This window comes from Mustelus asterias, chromosome 10 (assembly GCF_964213995.1).
Source record: "Mustelus asterias chromosome 10, sMusAst1.hap1.1, whole genome shotgun sequence".
Classification (NCBI taxonomy): domain Eukaryota; kingdom Metazoa; phylum Chordata; class Chondrichthyes; order Carcharhiniformes; family Triakidae; genus Mustelus; species Mustelus asterias.
The window spans coordinates 33,095,589-33,113,130 of NC_135810.1; the positions used below are offsets into that span (position 1 = coordinate 33,095,589).

The 17,542-nt window shown below is 43.4% G+C and overlaps 1 protein-coding gene across 1 annotated transcript in view; it reads left to right on the forward strand.

Moving 5' to 3' along the window:
* The window catches only part of gpr180 (G protein-coupled receptor 180), a 174,055-nt gene that overhangs the window by 78,814 nt on the left and 77,699 nt on the right, over positions 1-17,542 (forward strand). The gene's annotated exons all lie outside the window — the stretch shown is intronic.

Here is a 17,542-nt window from a genome sequence, read left to right on the forward strand (position 1 = left end):
GATTGAGGTCAGAATGGCCCCGCTGAATTATTTTTGGGATCCTGGGTGCCAAGCATTTGCCAAACATGGTAGAGATATCATATTTGAGTCAGAGGATTGTAGATTCAAAACGTACTTGCAAGTCTTCATAATGTTATGTGACACCATGCAATTCTGAGGCAAAATAAAACATATTTGTATTTTTAAAATGTCATTAAAATGCCTTTAGATGTCCCAAAATTCTTTGTAGCTAATGAGATACTTTTGATGTATATCCGCTGCTGTAATGTAGGAAATAGGAAAACAAATTTACACTGAAATTTGAGGGGGGAAATCAGAGCACTGTAGACCAGTTAGCCTAACATCAGTTGTTGGGAAATTAGGAGGTTATGTAATTAAGGATCAGCTGACTGAACACTTAAAATTTTCAGCTGATATGAGAATGCCAGCATGAATTTGTAAAGGGTAGGTCACACCTGACAACTTGACATATAGATAGATCATGGATCATAGAAGCCTACAGTGCAGCAGGAGACCATTCGGCCCATCGAGTCTGCACCAACCACAATCCCATCCCAGGTGCTATCCCCACACATTTACCCCACTAATCCCTCTAACCTGCACATTCCAGGACACTAAGGGGCAATTTAGCCAATTAACCTAACCAGCACACCTTTGGATTGTGGGAGCACCCGGAGGAAACCCACACAGACATGGGGAGAACATGCAAACTCCACAGTCACCCAAGCCAGGATTTGAACCCAGGTCCCTGGCACTGTGAGGCAGCAGTGCTAACCACTGCCACCAATCTTTGGTTGCTTGCTCCAAAAGCCAAATTCAAATTGAATGAAGAATTATGGATGAAAGGAGGCCATTCAGCCCATCATATCTGTGCTGACTATTTTGAGTTAGACCCAGTTTACCCTTAAGCTTACCCTTGGAGGTATTTACCCAATTCCTTTTGGAAGTTATGTTGGAATCCACTACCGAAGGAATGTTTTGAAGAGCTAACTAACAGTGGATAGGGCATGTTATTAAATGAACATTCCCAATGCATTTGATACAGCATCTCATAAGAACCTGTGAGCTAAAGCTCATGGAATTGAAAGCATATTATTAGGAAATTAGTTGAGCAGCGAGACACAGAACAGGCATTGTTGGCAGTGTGGACTAGTAGTGTCCTGCATAGATCTGTGTTGGGACCTCAACTATTCACTATTATTTATGATGTAGATGATAGAATAGAAAGCCACTTCACCAAATTTGCTGATGATACAAAGATAGACAGCATTGTAAGCAATGTGGATAAAAGCATACCAATGACAGAGATATTGATAGATTAAGTGAATGGGCAAGGCTATCATTAAAATGTAACTTTGATAACTTAGTTCGTAATTTAAATCAATGAACACACAGACATGAGTGGGAATTATTAAGGGTTTTGGCAAACCCCATTTTTCCCACTTTACCAGAAATGTAATTATAGTGAAACAGTAACCGAAGAGACTGCTAGCTGTATAATGCTTTGCAAAGTGAATTAAAACTGCACATAATACGACTTGATTTATCTGTGATTCTTGAACCAATGTCTGGAAATCTGAAGTTTTTCTGATTAAGCAGTGGATAATCCAAAATAAATTGCACCCTAAATACAGATGAACCTAAAACAAATATTTTAGAAACTAGAATTCAAACTGGTTATTATTCAGCAAATTAAACCTGCAAACGTTAAAACAAAAACAGAAATCCAAATTAAAATTGCTGAAAATCGACTTTTAATCGGTATTTGAAACCTGAAAGTTCTCCATACAAATAATGCATTTGTGGTCTCTTCTAGCTTGCCACCAACTCTCTTGTCTCTTTCAGCAACACGAATGCAGTGCTGTTCATATTCTTATCAGGCCAAATACACTCTTATACTGTCTGAAATTAAGACTCAAGAACAACCAACCATAACAAAACAGAAAAAGTTAACAAAAACAAAAGCTTTTGCTACATTTCCCTCAAGTGCAGGTGTTGAATACAACTTGTAGGCCATGACGCCACAGACTCTGTCCATCACTTTTTGTTATGGTATAAACCGACAAGCTGCTCAAGTTAGCAAATTTCCAGCAATTATTATTGCCCACAAAACACACACATTAATACAGAGATTAAATAGCAGTTTTATTTTGTACAGAAGAAAATGCTAACATGACAGCAGCAAAATGGTTTTGTGCCAATTTTAGGTGGAAAATGTGTCCAGTCTGCAGTACTGTACCTATTCAATTGTAGTGCCACTTTTTTTATGAAGTCAAACAGATATATGCTGCTTCTGTTATTGCTTTACCAGAATAAATTTCTGCCATTGGGTGGCAGTGTAGCACTGAGCAGTGGCATAAAAACATGTATTGCAGATTACTATCTGGTCTTCAGTTACAGCAGACTTAAAAGCTGAAAATAAACATATGGGTTTGATGGGAATCGTAAAAGTGAAAGTAAACAATGAGAAGGAAAATTTAAAAAGAAAATCAATTGAGAAAATTAATTAGCTTTATTTGTCTCAGCAATTTTAAACACCAATTGCACACACGGAGACAAGTAATAGCTTTCTGGTGATAAGAAGTGAGCAGATTGACATCCGGTTACACACCCTGCCAATTTTTGTTTTTGTTGACTTCAATCAGCTGGGTTTAGACCATGCAACTGATCTGCAAATGTCAGTTTTCCACCCACATCAAAGTAAAACTGATTCCTTGGTTAGACGCTATAATTTATTGTTCCAAGATATAAATAGAGTGTAAACAAACAAAATATTCAGTATTGCTTTAAAAAAAATGCTGTCAAAGATTTTCATCTTATGCACAATGACAGAATCACAAGATACCAAAATTCAAAGGGAACAACAATTTATATTTCATGAGAAAAGTGTGCCGATTGGTTGACAAGTGAACTCTGACACAAATGGGCAATGTGGTATATGAATTTCTGTGCTGGTGTAATGCCAGGCATTGGGACATGCTATATGTCCCAATGCCTGGCGGATCACATCAAACAGCATGTCTCTCCAGGTGTTCGTAATGTGCAGAGTACTCAACGTACTCAACCAGCCCGTACCTAAAAAAAAAATCAGAACATAGTGTCCAACATTAGATCTGATTCTGCAATTGGACAACACTGAGTAAACAATTCTGATTGTGCTCAGAATTACACCAACAAATAAATTTAAGATTATTTGTTGAGTTCACAATATGGCTCACTTCTGTGTGCCAGAAGCTACATATACTCATACTAGGGGCGCTAGTATGCAAACAGAAAATGCCCGGGCCTTGCGCCTTTTTCAGGTAAACAAAAGTTTTGGGGGACAGTTATTCCCTGGTACATTCCCCATGAACGACCCCTCAGAGTTGATTTGCCAGATTTTCATTTAAATGAAAGGTTGGGGGATAATTGTTCCCTGGTGTATTCTCCATGGCAATGCCTCTATCAATCAAAGTCCACATGTCAATCAATCAACACGCTTTTGTCATGCGGTATAAATTGTTCCTTTTGAAATTTGGTATTCTTATGATTCTGTTCTGTTGAGTGCAAGATGAAAAGCTTTGACAGCATGCCTCTTTTTTTCCCCCACAGCACTCACATTCTGTACTACTAAGCGACTACTTTAATTTATATTGCACCTTAATGTAATAAAATACCGGCACGGTAGCACAGTGGTTAGCACTGCTGCTTCACAGCTCCAGGGACCTGGATTCGAATCCCAGCTCAGGTCGCTGTCTGTGTGGAGTTTGCACATTCTCCCTCTGTCTGCATGGGTTTCCTCCAGGTGCTCCGGTTTCCTCCCACAGTCCAAAGATGTGCAGGCGAGGTTGATTGGCCATTCTAAATTGCCCCTTAGTGTCCCGGGATGCATAGGTTAGAGGGATTAGTGGGTAAATATGTGGGGATAGGGCCTGGGTGGGATTGTGGTTGGTGCAGACTCGATGGGCTGAATGGCCTCTTTCTGCACTGTAGGATTCTATGAAAAGAACCCAAGGCACTCAGAGTATGGCACTGAGTCACAATGAGATTAAGACAGATCACCACAAGCTTAATCAAAGGGTTATGTTTTAAGGAGTGTCTTGAAAAGGAGGAAGGCAAGGTATAGAGGTGGAGAATTGTAGGGAAGGTATTCCAGAGCTAGACAACTGAAGGAGCAGATGCACTGATTAAAATTAGTGATGCACAAAAATTAGAGGAGCACAGATATCTTGGAGCGCTGTGGGCTGGTAGAGATTACAGAGTAAGAAGTCTCACAACACCAGGTTAAAGTCCAACAGGTTTATTTGGTAGCAAATACCATAAGCTTTTGGAGCACTGCTCCTTCGTCAGATGGAGTGGAAATGTGCTCTCAAACAGGGCACAGACACAGAAATCAAGTTACAGAATACTAATTAGAATGTGAATCTCTACAGCCAGCCAGGTCTTAAAGGTACAGACAATGTGGGTGGAGGGAGCATTCAACACAAGTTAAAGAGATGTGTATTGTCACCAGACAGAACAGCTAGTGAGATTCTGCAAGACAAGGGGGCAAGCTGTGGGGGTTACTGATAATGTGACATAAATCCAACATCCCGGTTTAGGCCGTCCTCATGTGTGCAGAACTTGGCTATCAGTTTCTGCTCAGCGACTGCGCTGTCGTGTGTCGTGAAGGCCGCCTTGGAGAACGCTTACCTGAAGATCCAAGGCTGAATGCCCGTGACTGCTGAAGTGCTCCCCCACAGGAAGAGAACAGTCTTGCCTGGTGATTGTCGAGCGGTGTTCATTCATTCGTTGTCGTAGTGTCTTCATGGTTTCCCCAATGTACCATGCCTCGGGACATCCTTTCCTGCAGCGTATCAGGTAGACAACATTGGCCGAGTTGCAAGAGTAGGTACCGTGTACCTAGTAGATGGTGTTCTCACGCGAGATGATGGCATCCGTGTCGATGATCCGGCACACCTTGCAGAGGTTGCTGTGACAGGGTTGTGTGGTGTCGTGGTCACTGTTCTCCTGAAGGCTGGGTAGTTTGCTGCGGACCATGGTCTGTTTGAGGTTGCGTGGTTGTTTGAAGGCAAGAAGTGGGGGTGTGGGGATGGCCTTGGCGAGATGTTAGTCTTCATCAATTACATGTTGAAGGCTCCGGAGGAGATGCCGTAGCTCCTCCGCTCCGGGGAAGTACTGGACGACGAAGGGTACTCTGTCCACCGTGTCCCGTGTTTATCTTCGGAGGAGGTCGGTGCGGTTTTTCGCTGTGGCGCGTCAGGACTGTTGATCGATGAGTCGAGCGCCATATCCTGTTCTTATGAGGGCATCTTTCAGCATCTGGAGGTGTCTGTTGCAATCTTCCTCATCCGAGCAGATCCTGTGTATTCGGAGGGCTTGTCTGTAGGGGATGGCTTCTTTTACGTGTTTAGGGTGGAAGCTGGAGAAGTGGAGCATTGTGAGGTTATCCGTGGGCTTGCGGTACAGTGAGGTGCTGAGGTGACCGTCCTTAATGGAGATGCGTGTGTCCAAGAATGCAACCGATTCCGGAGAGTAGTCCATGGTGAGTCTGATGGTGGGATGGAACTTGTTGATGTCATCATATAGTTGTTTCAGTGATTGTTCACCATGACTCCAAAGGAAGAAAATGTCATCGATGTATCTAGTGTATAGCATCGGTTGAAGGTCCTGTGTGGTGAAGAGGTCTTGTTCGAACCTGTGCATGAAGATGTTGGCATATTGAGGTGCGAGTTTTGTCCCCATGGCTGTTCCGTGTGTCTGGATGAAGAACTGGTTGTTGAAGGTGAAGATATTGTGGTCCAGGATGAAGCGGATGAGTTGTAAAATTGCATCTGGAAACTGGCAGTTGACGGCATTGAGTACTGAGGCCGTTGCAGCAATGCCATCATCGTGGGGGATGCTGGTGTAGAGTGCCGAGACATCCATTGTGACGAGGAGTGCTCCTGGTTCAACTGCTCCATGTGTGTTGAGTTTCTGTAGGAAGTCCGTAGTGTCGCGACAAAGGCTGGGGGTTCTTTGTACAATGGGTTTCAAGATGCCCTTGACATAGCCGGAGAGGTTCTCGCAGTGTTCCATTTCCTGAAACGATGGGACGGCCAGGTGTGTTTGCCTTGTGTATTTTTGGGAGGCAGTAGAGATCTCCAATGCGTGGAGTTTTTGGGATGAGAGCACGGAGGGTGTTTTGAAGGTCCGGATCAAAGGTTTTGATCAGAGTGTTGAGTTGACGGGTGTGTTCTTTGGTCGGATCTGTGGGCAACTGTCTGTAGTGTTCCTCGTTGTTCAGTTGTCGGTACACTTCTTTGCAGTAATCCGTTCTGTTCAGTATGACGATGGCCCCTCCTTTGTCTGCTGGTTTGATGACAATGTTGTGGTTGCTCTTGAGAGTGTGGATGGCGTTGCGTTGTGCTTGGGTGATGTTCAGTGCTGTCTTGTGAGTGCGGCTGATGAATTTGGTGTTGACGCACCTCCTGATGGCTTGGGCATACATGTCAAGTCGAGGGCAGCGGCCTTCCGGAGGAGTCCAAATCGACTCTTTCCTCTTCGGTTGCACTGCGGATCTCTGTCTGCTGTTCTGGTTCATTAGCTGTCTCATTGTGTTCGCTGTTGGCCTCTTGGGGTTTGTGGAAGAACTCCCGCAGCCTCATTCGCCTGATGAATTCCTCTGTGTCCGCTGCGAGACTGATGGGGTCTATTTTGGTAGTGGGGCAAAAGTTGAGCCCTTGGCTGAGAACTGGTACATTATGGAAACCATGCAGATGCTACGACAACGGATGAATGAACACCACTCGACAATCACCAGGCAAGACTGTTCTCTTCCTGTGGGGGAGCACTTCAGCAGTCACGGGCATTCAGCCTTGGATCTTCAGGTAAGCGTTCTCCAAGGTGGCCTTCACGACACACGACAGCGCAGAGTCGCTGAGCAGAAACTGATAGCCAAGCTCTGCACACATGAGGACGGCCTAAACCGGGATGTTGGATTTATGTCACATCAGTAACCCCCACAGCTTTCCCCCTGATCTTGCAGAATCTCACTAGCTGTTCTGTCTGGAGACAATACACATCTCTTTAACCTGTGTTGAATGCTCCCTCCACCCACATTGTCTGTACCTTTAAGACCTGGCTGGCTGTAGAGATTCGCATTCCAATTAGTATTCTGTAACTTGATTTCTGTGTCTGTGCCCTGTTTGAGAGCACATTTCCACTCCATCTGACGAAGGAGCAGCGCTCCAAAAGCTTATGGTATTTGCTACCAAATAAACCTGTTGGACTTTAACCTGGTGTTGTGAGACTTCTTACTGTGTTTACCCCAGTCCAACGCCGGCATCTCCACATCAGAGATTACAGAGACAGGGAGGGATGAGGCCATGGAAGGATTTGAAAACAAGGACAAAAGTTTTAAAATCAAGACATTATTTGACAAAAAGCCGATGTAAATTAGCGAGCACAGGTGTGATAGGGGAATGCGAATTGGTGCATCTGGGAGTCCAGCCAGGAGCATTGGAATAGTCAAATATCGATGTAACAAAGGCTCTAATCAGGGTTTCAGCAGGAGATGAGCTGAGATGGGGTGAATCAGGTGATGTTATTGAGGTGAGGATTAGCGTTCATAGTGATGGCATGAATATGAGGTTGAAAGTTTATCTCCACATCAGATGTGACACCAAGGTTGTGAACAGACTTACTTAATGTCAAACTCTTGATAGGGAGAGAGAGAGTCAGTAACTCGGGAACAGAATTTGAAGAGACTGAAAACAATGGTTTTCATCTTACCGATATTTAGTTGGAGGAAATTTCCACTCATCCAGTGTGGGATGTTGGATAAGCAGTCTGATTGTTAGCAATAGTGGAGAAGTCAAGAGAAGTGGCAGTCAGGTTACTATGAACTAGTTGAATCATAATTGACAGGATTGGATATCATATGGCAATTTATAGCAACATCTGCCATCAGCTTCATGTCAGGAAAAGTCAATGGCATCAGGAAAACGTGAGCACTTTCAATGTCTGACAGAAACAAATAGTCAATTGGCAACTTTTGTCATGACATTCATTCACCAATTTTGCTATTGTATCTGAATGCTGAAGGACACGTAAGGAGGGAGATGAGTGTAACCTGGTCAAGCATCAAGATGGAATTTTTAAAAATTCATTTGCAGGATGTGGGTGTCACTGGCTCGGCCAGCATTTACTGCCCATCCCTAGTTGCCCTTGAGAATGTGGTGTGCACTGCCTTCGTGAATGACTGCAATCCCCAAGATGTAAGTACACACTGCTAGGGAGGTGATTCCAGGATTTTGACCGAGCAACAGTGAAAGCATGGCAATATATTTACGAATCAGGATGGTGACTGACTTGGAGGAGAACTTCCAGGTGGTGGTATTCCCAGGTATCTGCTGCCCTTGTCCTTCTAGATAGTAATGGCCATGAGTTTGGAGGATACTGTCTCAAGAACCTTGGTGAGTTCCTGCAGTGCATCTTGTAGATGGGACACATGGCTGCCATTGTTCGTCAGTGGTGGAGGGGTGGAATGTTTGTGGAAGGGTAGCAATCAAGTTTGCTTTGTTCTAGATAGAACATAGAACATTACAGCGCAGTACAGGCCCTTAGGCCCTCAATGTTGCGCCAACCTGTGAAACCAATCTAAAGCCCATCTAACCTACACTATTCCAATATCATCCATATGTTTATCCAATGACCCTTTAAATGCACTTAATGTTGACGAGTCCACTACTGTTGCAGGCAGGGCATTCCATGCCCTTACTACTCTGAGTAAAGAACCTACCTCTGACATCTGTCCTATATCTATCACCCCTCAATTTAAAGCTATGTCCCCTCGTGCTAGCCATCACCATCCGAGGAAAAAAGCTCTCACTGTCCACCCTATCTAATCCTCTGATCATCTTGGATGCCTCTATTAAGACACCTCTTAACCTTCTTCTCTCCAACGAAAACAGCCTCAAGTCACTCAGCCTTTCCTCATACGATCTTCCCACCGTACCAGGCAACATCCTGGTAAATCTCCTCTGCACCTTTTCCAATGCTTCCACATCCTTCCTATAATGCGGCGACCAGAACTGTGCGCAATACTCCAAGTGCGGCCGCACCAGAGTTTTGTACAGCTGCAACATGGCTCCGAAACTCAATCCCTCTCCCAATAAAAGCTAACACACTGTACGCCTTCTTAACAACCCTATCAACCTGGGTGCCAACTTTCAGGGATCTATGCACATGGACACCGAGATCTCTCTGCTCATCCACACTACCAAGTATCTTACCATTAGCCCAGTACTCTGTATTCCTGTTACTCCTTCCAAAGTGAATCACCTCACACTTTTCCGCATTAAACTCCATTTGCCATCTCTCAGCCCAGCTCTGCAGCTTATCTACGTCCCTCTGTAACCTGCAGCATCCTTCCGCACTGTCCACAACTCCACCGACTTTACTGTCATCTGCAAATTTACTAACCCAGCCTTCTATGCCCTCATCCAGGTCATTTATAAAAATGACAAACAGCAGTGGCCCCAAAACAAATCCTTGCTGTACACCACTAGTAACTGAACTCCAGGATGAACATTTCCCATCAACCACCACCCTCTGTCTTCTTACAGCTAGCCAATTTCTGATCCAAACTGCAAAATCACCCTTAATTCCATGCCTCCGTGTTTTCTGCAATAGCCTACCATGGGGAACCTTATCAAACGCTTTACTGAAATCCATATACACCACATCAACTGCTTTACCTTCATCCACCTCTTTGGTTACCTTCTCAAAGAACTCAATAAGGTTTGTGAGGCACGACCTACCTTTCACAAAACCATATTGACTATCCCTAATCAAATTGTTCCTTCCTAGATGATTATAAATCCTATCTCTTATAATTGTTTCCAAAACTTTGCCCACAACAGAAGGCTCACTGGTCTATAATTAGGGTTGTCTCTACTCCCCTTCTTGAACAAGGGGACAACATTTGCTATCCTCCAGTCTTCTGGCACTATTCCTGTAGACAATGACAACATAAAGATCAAAGCCAAAGGCTCTGCAATCTCCTCCCTAGTTTCCCAGAGAATCCTAGGATAAATCCCATTCGGCCCAGGGGACGTATCTATTTTCACACTTTCCAGGATTGCTAACACCTCCTCCTTATGAACCTCAATCCCGTCTAGTCTAATAGCCTGTATCTCAGTATTCTCTTCGACAACATTGTCTTTTTCCTGTTTGAATACTGACGAAAAATATTCATTTAGCACCTCTCCTATCTCTTCGGACTCCACACACAACTTCCCACTACTGTCCTTGACTGGCCCTAATCTTACCCTAGTCATTCTTTTATTCCTGACATACTTATAGAAAGCTTTAGGGTTTTCCTTGATCCTACCTGCCAAAGACTTCTTATGTCCCCTCCTGGCTCTTCTTAGCTCTCTCTTCAGGTCCTTCCTGGCTAACTTGTAACTCTCAAGCGCCCTAACTGAGCCTTCACGTCTTATCTTTACATAAAAGTCTCCTTCTTCCTCTTCACAAGAGATTCAACTTCTTTAGTAAACCTCGCTCGACCACTTCCTCCCTGCCTGACAGGTACATACTTATCAAGGACACGCAATAGCTGTTCCTTGAACAAGCTCCATATTTCAACTGTGCCCATGCCCTGCAGATTTCTTCCCCATCCTATGCATCCTAAATCTCGCCTAATCGCATCATAATTTCCTTTCCCTCAGCTATAACACTTGCCCTGCGGTATATACCTATCCCTTTCCATCGCTAAAGTAAACGTAACCAATTAAAGTAAATTGGTTAAAACGTAACCAAACATAAGGGGATGTCAAACTTGAGTATTGTTGGAACTGAACTTATCCAGGCAAGTGGAGAATATTCCGTCACACTCCAGATGTACACCTTGTAAATGGTGGACAAGCTTTGGAGAGTCAGGAGGTGGGTTACTCGCCAAAGGATTCGTAGGATGATTATCAGGGAAGGCCAGGAGGCTGGCTGGAAGGTTAGGTGAGTGGAGTTGAATGAGTAGTAAAAAATGGCATGGGTGATTGTGGGTGGGCATTGAGACTTACAGTCTGGTAAGGAGGTAGTGGTAAAGCTTGGAATATGGAAGAGAGAGACTGGGTGAATAGTTAAACGAAACTGGTATAACAAAGGAGGCCGTTTTCTTGTCCTGGTAATCTGATTGATCTATGTTAACAACATGATTAAGAACATAAGAAATGGAAGTAGATGTTTCCTCAGAAGGAACTCTTCAAAATGCAGATAATGAAAATACAACAAAGCTTACTCCAATTTATAAATCAAAGAAAGGGTTTAATAAAGAAACATCATTACTCCAATTTTGGGGCCTCGCACTGGGCCACTCCAAGCTCACACCAATTCTAAACAGGTTCTTATTTTTGGTGAGTTAGCTGGTCAGCTGACTATTACATGACTTTGTAATTGGTTCCCTGGTTTACTGGGTCAGCTGACCCTTACATCTTGTTCCCATTGGTCACATTACATCCAATACAAAGTTGTCACCAGTTACATTCTAACAGATTCCCTTTATTTATTTTTTCAAAATAATTTAAGACAATCATCCTCCAGTATTCTTAACTTTCCAGTACCTGCACCCCGTTTTGTAAAACAGTCGAATACCTGTAGATTTACACCGACCCAGTTAAGGTTGGAAACTTCCTTGTTTTCCAGCATTTGTTTAATGCTGGCCAAATCAATTCTTAATAATTTTTCCGCTACACTTTTTGTTGAGTGAACATTGTCCACAAAGCACTCAACTGGTACTTTCTTACCCGATGTGCCCATAAAAAATAATTGTTAATGCGTCAGACAAATATATCCCCATATCCAACGCCTCCACTAACGCTAGGGTTTCAGCCGCCAATGAGCTTTTGACTAACCTTTTTATTTTCTTTGCTTCCCAGGCCAAGGGGAAACATTTTCCTTCCTTACCTACCAGGAATATTATGAATCCAGCACCGCTTGAATGTCCATCTGGTAGATTGGCATGTGAAGCATCACTAAACACAAGCAATTTCATATCTTCCGATTCTCCTAGTGCTGGGAATTGAATTACACACTCCTCTAATTTTAACTTTTTTACTGTTTTATTAGCCTGCAAGATCTCTGACTGTGGCGCACTTCGACATATTATTGAGCTCTTGGACATTATAGCTCCCATCTGCAGAGCCAATTCAGTTGTCCTATCATACTCCTCAACAACTCTCGTTTCTTTTTCGTTGGCCCATTCCTCTTTTTCCATTGACCTTTCTCTGGTGATGGGAATGGGATCAATACTGTTTAGATATCCTTGTTAAGTCATCGTTACACCAGATGTACTTTGTTGGATATCAAGACCAAGATATCGAAAAGCACCAGCTGCTTGACTCACTACTTTAGAGCAGAATGGTGGCACAGTGGTTAGCACTGCTGCTTCACAGCACCAGGGACCTGGGTTCGATTCCCGGCTTGGGTCACTGTCTGTGTGGAGTTTGCACATTCTCCCTGTGTCTGCGTGAGTTTTCTCCGGGTGCTCCGATTTCCTCCCACATTCTGAAAGACGTGGTTAGGTGCATTGACCCGAACAGGCACTGGACTGTGCTGACTGGGGGAATTTCACAGTAACTTCATTGCAGTATTAATGCAAGTCTTACTTGTGACTAATAAATAAACTTTACTTTTAATTCTGTTTTCAGCTTCAATTCTTTTTTCAAATTCTTCTGTGCCACCGCATAAGGAATCATCCACATGCATTGTAAAACTTCGAGCCAATTTTCCTTTAAGAACATAAGAACATGAGAAATAGGAGCAGGAGTAGGCCATCTAGCCCCTCGAGCCTGCCCTGCCATTCAATAAGATCATGGCTGATCTGAAGTGAATCAGTTCCACTTACCCGCCTGCTCCCCATAACCCTTAATTCCCCTACCGATCAGAAATCCATCTATCCGTAACTTAAACATATTCAATGAGGTAGCCTCCACCACTTCAGTGGGCAGAGAATTCCAGAGATTCACCACCCTCTGAGAGAAGAAGTTCCTCCTCAACTCTGTCCTAAACTGACCCCCCTTTATTTTGAGGCTGTGCCCTCTAGTTCTGGTTTCCTTTCTAAGTGGAAAGAATCTCTCCACTTCTACCCTATCCAGCCCCTTCATTATCTTCTAGGCCTCTATAAGATCACCCCTCAGCCTTCTAAACTCCAACGAGTACAAACCTAATCTGCTCAATCTCTCCTCATAATCTACACCCCCCCATCTCCAGTATCAACCTGGTGAACCTTCTCTGCACTCCCTCCAAGGCCAATATATCCTTCCGCAAGTAAGGGGACCAAAACTGCACACAGTATTCCAGCTGCGGCCTCACCAATGCCTTGTACAGATGCAGCAAGACTTCTCTGCTTTTATATTCTATCCCCCTCGCGATAAATGCCAACATCCCATTTGCCTTCTTGATCACCTGTTGTACTTGCAGACTGAGTTTTTGCAACTCATGCACAAGGACCCCCAGGTCCCTTTGCACAGTAGCACGTTGTAATTTTTTTCCATTTAAATAATAATCCAATTTGCTATTATTTCTTCCAAAGTGAATAACCTCGCATTTGCCAACGTTATACTCCATCTGCCAGATCCTCACCCACTCACACAGCCTATTCAAATCTCTCTGCAGACCTTCCGCTTCCTCCACGTAATTCACTTTCCCACTTATCTTCGTGTCATCAGCAAACTTTGATACCCTACACTCAGTCCCCTCCTCCAGATCATCTATGTAAATAGTAAACAGTTGAGGCCCTAGTACCGATCCCTGCGGCACGCCACTAGTCACCATCTGCCAACCAGAAAAGCACCCATTTATTCCAACTCTCTGCTTCTTGTTGGATAGCCAATCCCCAATCCACGCTAACACCCTATCCCCAACTCCGTGTGCCCCAATCTTCTGCAGCAACCTTTTGTGAGGCACCTTATCGAATGTCTTTTGGAAATCCAAAAACACCACATCTACCGGTTCCCCTCCGTCAACCGCACTAGTCACATCTTCATAAAAATCCAGTAAATTCGTCAAACACGACTTTCCTCTCATGAATCCATGCTGCGTCTGCTTGAGCGAACCATTCTTATCCAGATGGCCTGCTATTTCCTCTTTAATGATGGATTCCAGCATTTTCCCAACTACAGACGTTAAGCTAACCAGCCTGTAGTTACCCACCTTTTGTCTACTTCCTTTTTTAAACAGCGGTGTAACAGTAGCTGTTTTCCAATCAGCCGGCACTACCCCAAGGTCCAGTGAATTTTGATAAATAACCACTAACGCATCCGCTATTACCTCTGACATTTCTTTCAGTACCCTGGGATGCATTCCAACCGGGCCCAGGGACTTGTCCACCTTCAGTCCTGTTAGTCTACCAAGCACTGCCTCTCTAGTAACAATAATTGTATTGAGTACCTCTCCTCCTATCAACACTCGATCGTTAACATTCGGTAAACTATTTGTGTCTTCCACCGTGGAGACCGACACAAAAAACCTATTTAAAGACCTATTTTTAGCCTTCCAGTAAAACATTGCTGGATCTGCTTTTACTGGACACAACCAGTCTTCAATAACACAGATCGTATAGAGAAATACCAAATCCTTGATGCATCACTTAACCCATATCCACATTTGTTTAATTTCCACAAATGTCCCTGTATATTACCTGCTTCTTTGGGTGTCCTCAAAAAAAACTTCTTTGAAATGTTTCACCCTGCTGAAATGCTGCTTTGATATCAATTGATTTACACATCCAATTAGGAGGTGCTAGAACAGTGAAAAAAATTTTCAGTGTCATTTTCCCTGCTGTGGGTGAATCAACCCTAATGTCTCTCCCATCCAAATGTTCCTCATACCCATGAGCTACTAATCTGGCTTTAGCTTTATACATTCCTTCTTGCAAAACTTTCTCTGTGCAAACCCACCTATGGGACAAAGCAGGCTGCCCTTTGTCTGGTACCTAGGTGTGCACCCCAAACTCCTTCTAACTGTCCAGCTCTCTTTGTTTGGCCTCTTATTTCCGCAAGCTCCATTTTATTTGCAGCTATTAATACTTACTTATCATGGGGCTTCTACTCCTATTCCTGTCATTGGTTTGATTCCTAGCCTTCCTCATTAAGCTCCGGCCTCTGTTTGTTTCAGGGCTGCTACTCTCAAATGGCTGTTCTGTTGACACACCTTCGGTCACAGATTCATGACTTTTTCCTGGGTTCACGAATACTTACTGTCTCATCCTCAGGATTTCGGTCTCACTTTTTTTATTTACATCTGTCCACCTCATTTTCCCAATCTATAGCTTTGGCTTCTTGCCCTCGCTTTTGTATGTTAAGCCAGTGTTTGTACTTTCCTGAGGTCTTTCCTGCTTTCCCAATTATAGTGGCCTCCCTCCACTCACTTGACCCTTCGGGTATGTATGGTACCACTGTGTCTATTTCGAGTAGCTGAACCTTTGAAGTAGCAGCTTCATCCCCTGCTTCACTGTAGTTTGTTGATCAGATTCCCTCACATCTATTGTTGACTGATCCTCATAATAACTCAGGGTATGTGCATGTGAGGTACAAGTGTCTCCTGCACTTCTGCATCTTGCTCAGATGCTCCAAATTCATACCCAAGTCCCACTACTCTCGAAGAGTGGGCTCACACTGCCTGGTTACCGTATATACTATAACTACCTTGCCGTCTGTTCCTATCACTTTCCAGGGCCCTTTCCACACTTTCTTGCCCTCTCTTTTATAGTAGACCCTATCCCCTTTCTCAAAGTATACCCCCAATGGTCTTATGTGATGCCTTAGGGCCCTTCTTATCTGTTCTGAAACCTCAACCTTAATGAAGGCCTTTCTCCCTGCATGCATAGCGTTTAAGTGCGCAGAAAACATGGAGCTAATGCTTGTGCCTTCTAGCACCGGGGAGCATCTGTTAATACTGACGGCAACTTCAGATTCCTCCCATATACCAACTGGTATGGACTATAGCCCCAATACCATTTGTAACAAATTTTCTGCATGCACTGCCCATACTGATGCAACCTGCAATTTACAGCCCGGTTGATCCACCAAAAGTTTATGCAACATGTCATCTATAACGGCGTGATTCCTTTCACAGAGGCCATTGCTGAATGGGCTCTCTGCTGCAGTGTGCATTATTACAATATTTAAATTTTCACACATATCTTGAAACTCATCATTTGCAAATTCGCCCCCATTGTCCTTCAAAGATTTAGACGGTGACTCCAATCCTGTGGGTCATAATTTTATCTATAATGGTCTTTTTATCTTTGCTGTAAATCACCGTGGATATGTTAAACTGGGTGGCCATGTCCACAAAGTGCAATAGATAGATGCCTTTGACCTTGTCCCATATCTTTAGATCCGTCACCACTACATCACTGAAATCTCATGCTCATGGTAGACTAATGACTGGATGTGGGGGTGTCCTTCTATATTTTGTGCAAATTTCACACTGGGCTGATGTTTGTTCTACAAGATCATTATATCCTTTGTCTAGCACATCTGCATCCTGCAGCAGTGCTCTCAGTCTCCGTGGTGCTGGATGATCAAACTGCTTATGGAATTTCAGAATAATAATCTTTTTGTCCATCATGCTGTTGTCTATTAGCGACACTAATGCCTCATGAATCCTTTGGTCTGATCATTTTGGTTCACTTAAAGGAAGACAATAATGGCCAGATCTTGTAAAATGTAGGTCCACAGTTTTATCCTGTTGCAAATTAATGGTCATCTGAGCTTTCTTCATCGCAGACCTGCTTAACAACAAAGGTATATCACTGGAAACCACATCTGTACTGATTCCCACAATCTTACAGGGATGTATCACCCTTCTGGAGGATGTTAGAATGTTGTCTTCTCCAAGTCTAAAGCAGGTGGAACTATCATGTTCCTTTACTTTCTTTCGGTCTTTATGATCAAGAGACCCTAAATAACAATCTAGCCAATCTTGGCCGCAGACAGTGGACATACATCCACTATCTAAAGCAGCAAGGTTGAAAGAGTCTATCATCAGGACACTCATTATGGCACACAACTTTTCTGCCACCAAAACAATGCGTTCCTGGCCCTTATCCTCGTCACTGTCAGTTTCCACATATTCTGTGTCACATGTGATTTCAAAGACACGATTTCATCTTTTCGGACAGTTTACACTGTACTGGTCTGTATGGGGAAATTGCATTGAAAACAGCGATTCACAATCCCTCTAGCATTCCTTTGATTTAAACGTTTTTTTATCAGTTTCCCATCTGCGTCTTTCCCCATTTTCAAATAGGTTATAACCATTTTCAACACTGTTATTAACGTAACTGTCTCTGTTTAAAGGCCTACATGTACCATTTGGGTCACCATTGGCATTCCAATATTTATTGAACAAGGCGGCAGGGAAGGATTGTTTCCCAAAAACGTTTTTAATGATGCTGCCATTTGATCAAAGAGGAGCTCTGTTCCACTTAATTGTATTCCAGTCATTACTAAAAAAAAAGAGTATCCATATGCAACAGACATGCACAGTCCAACAACTTAAAGGCCAATACTGCATTTGG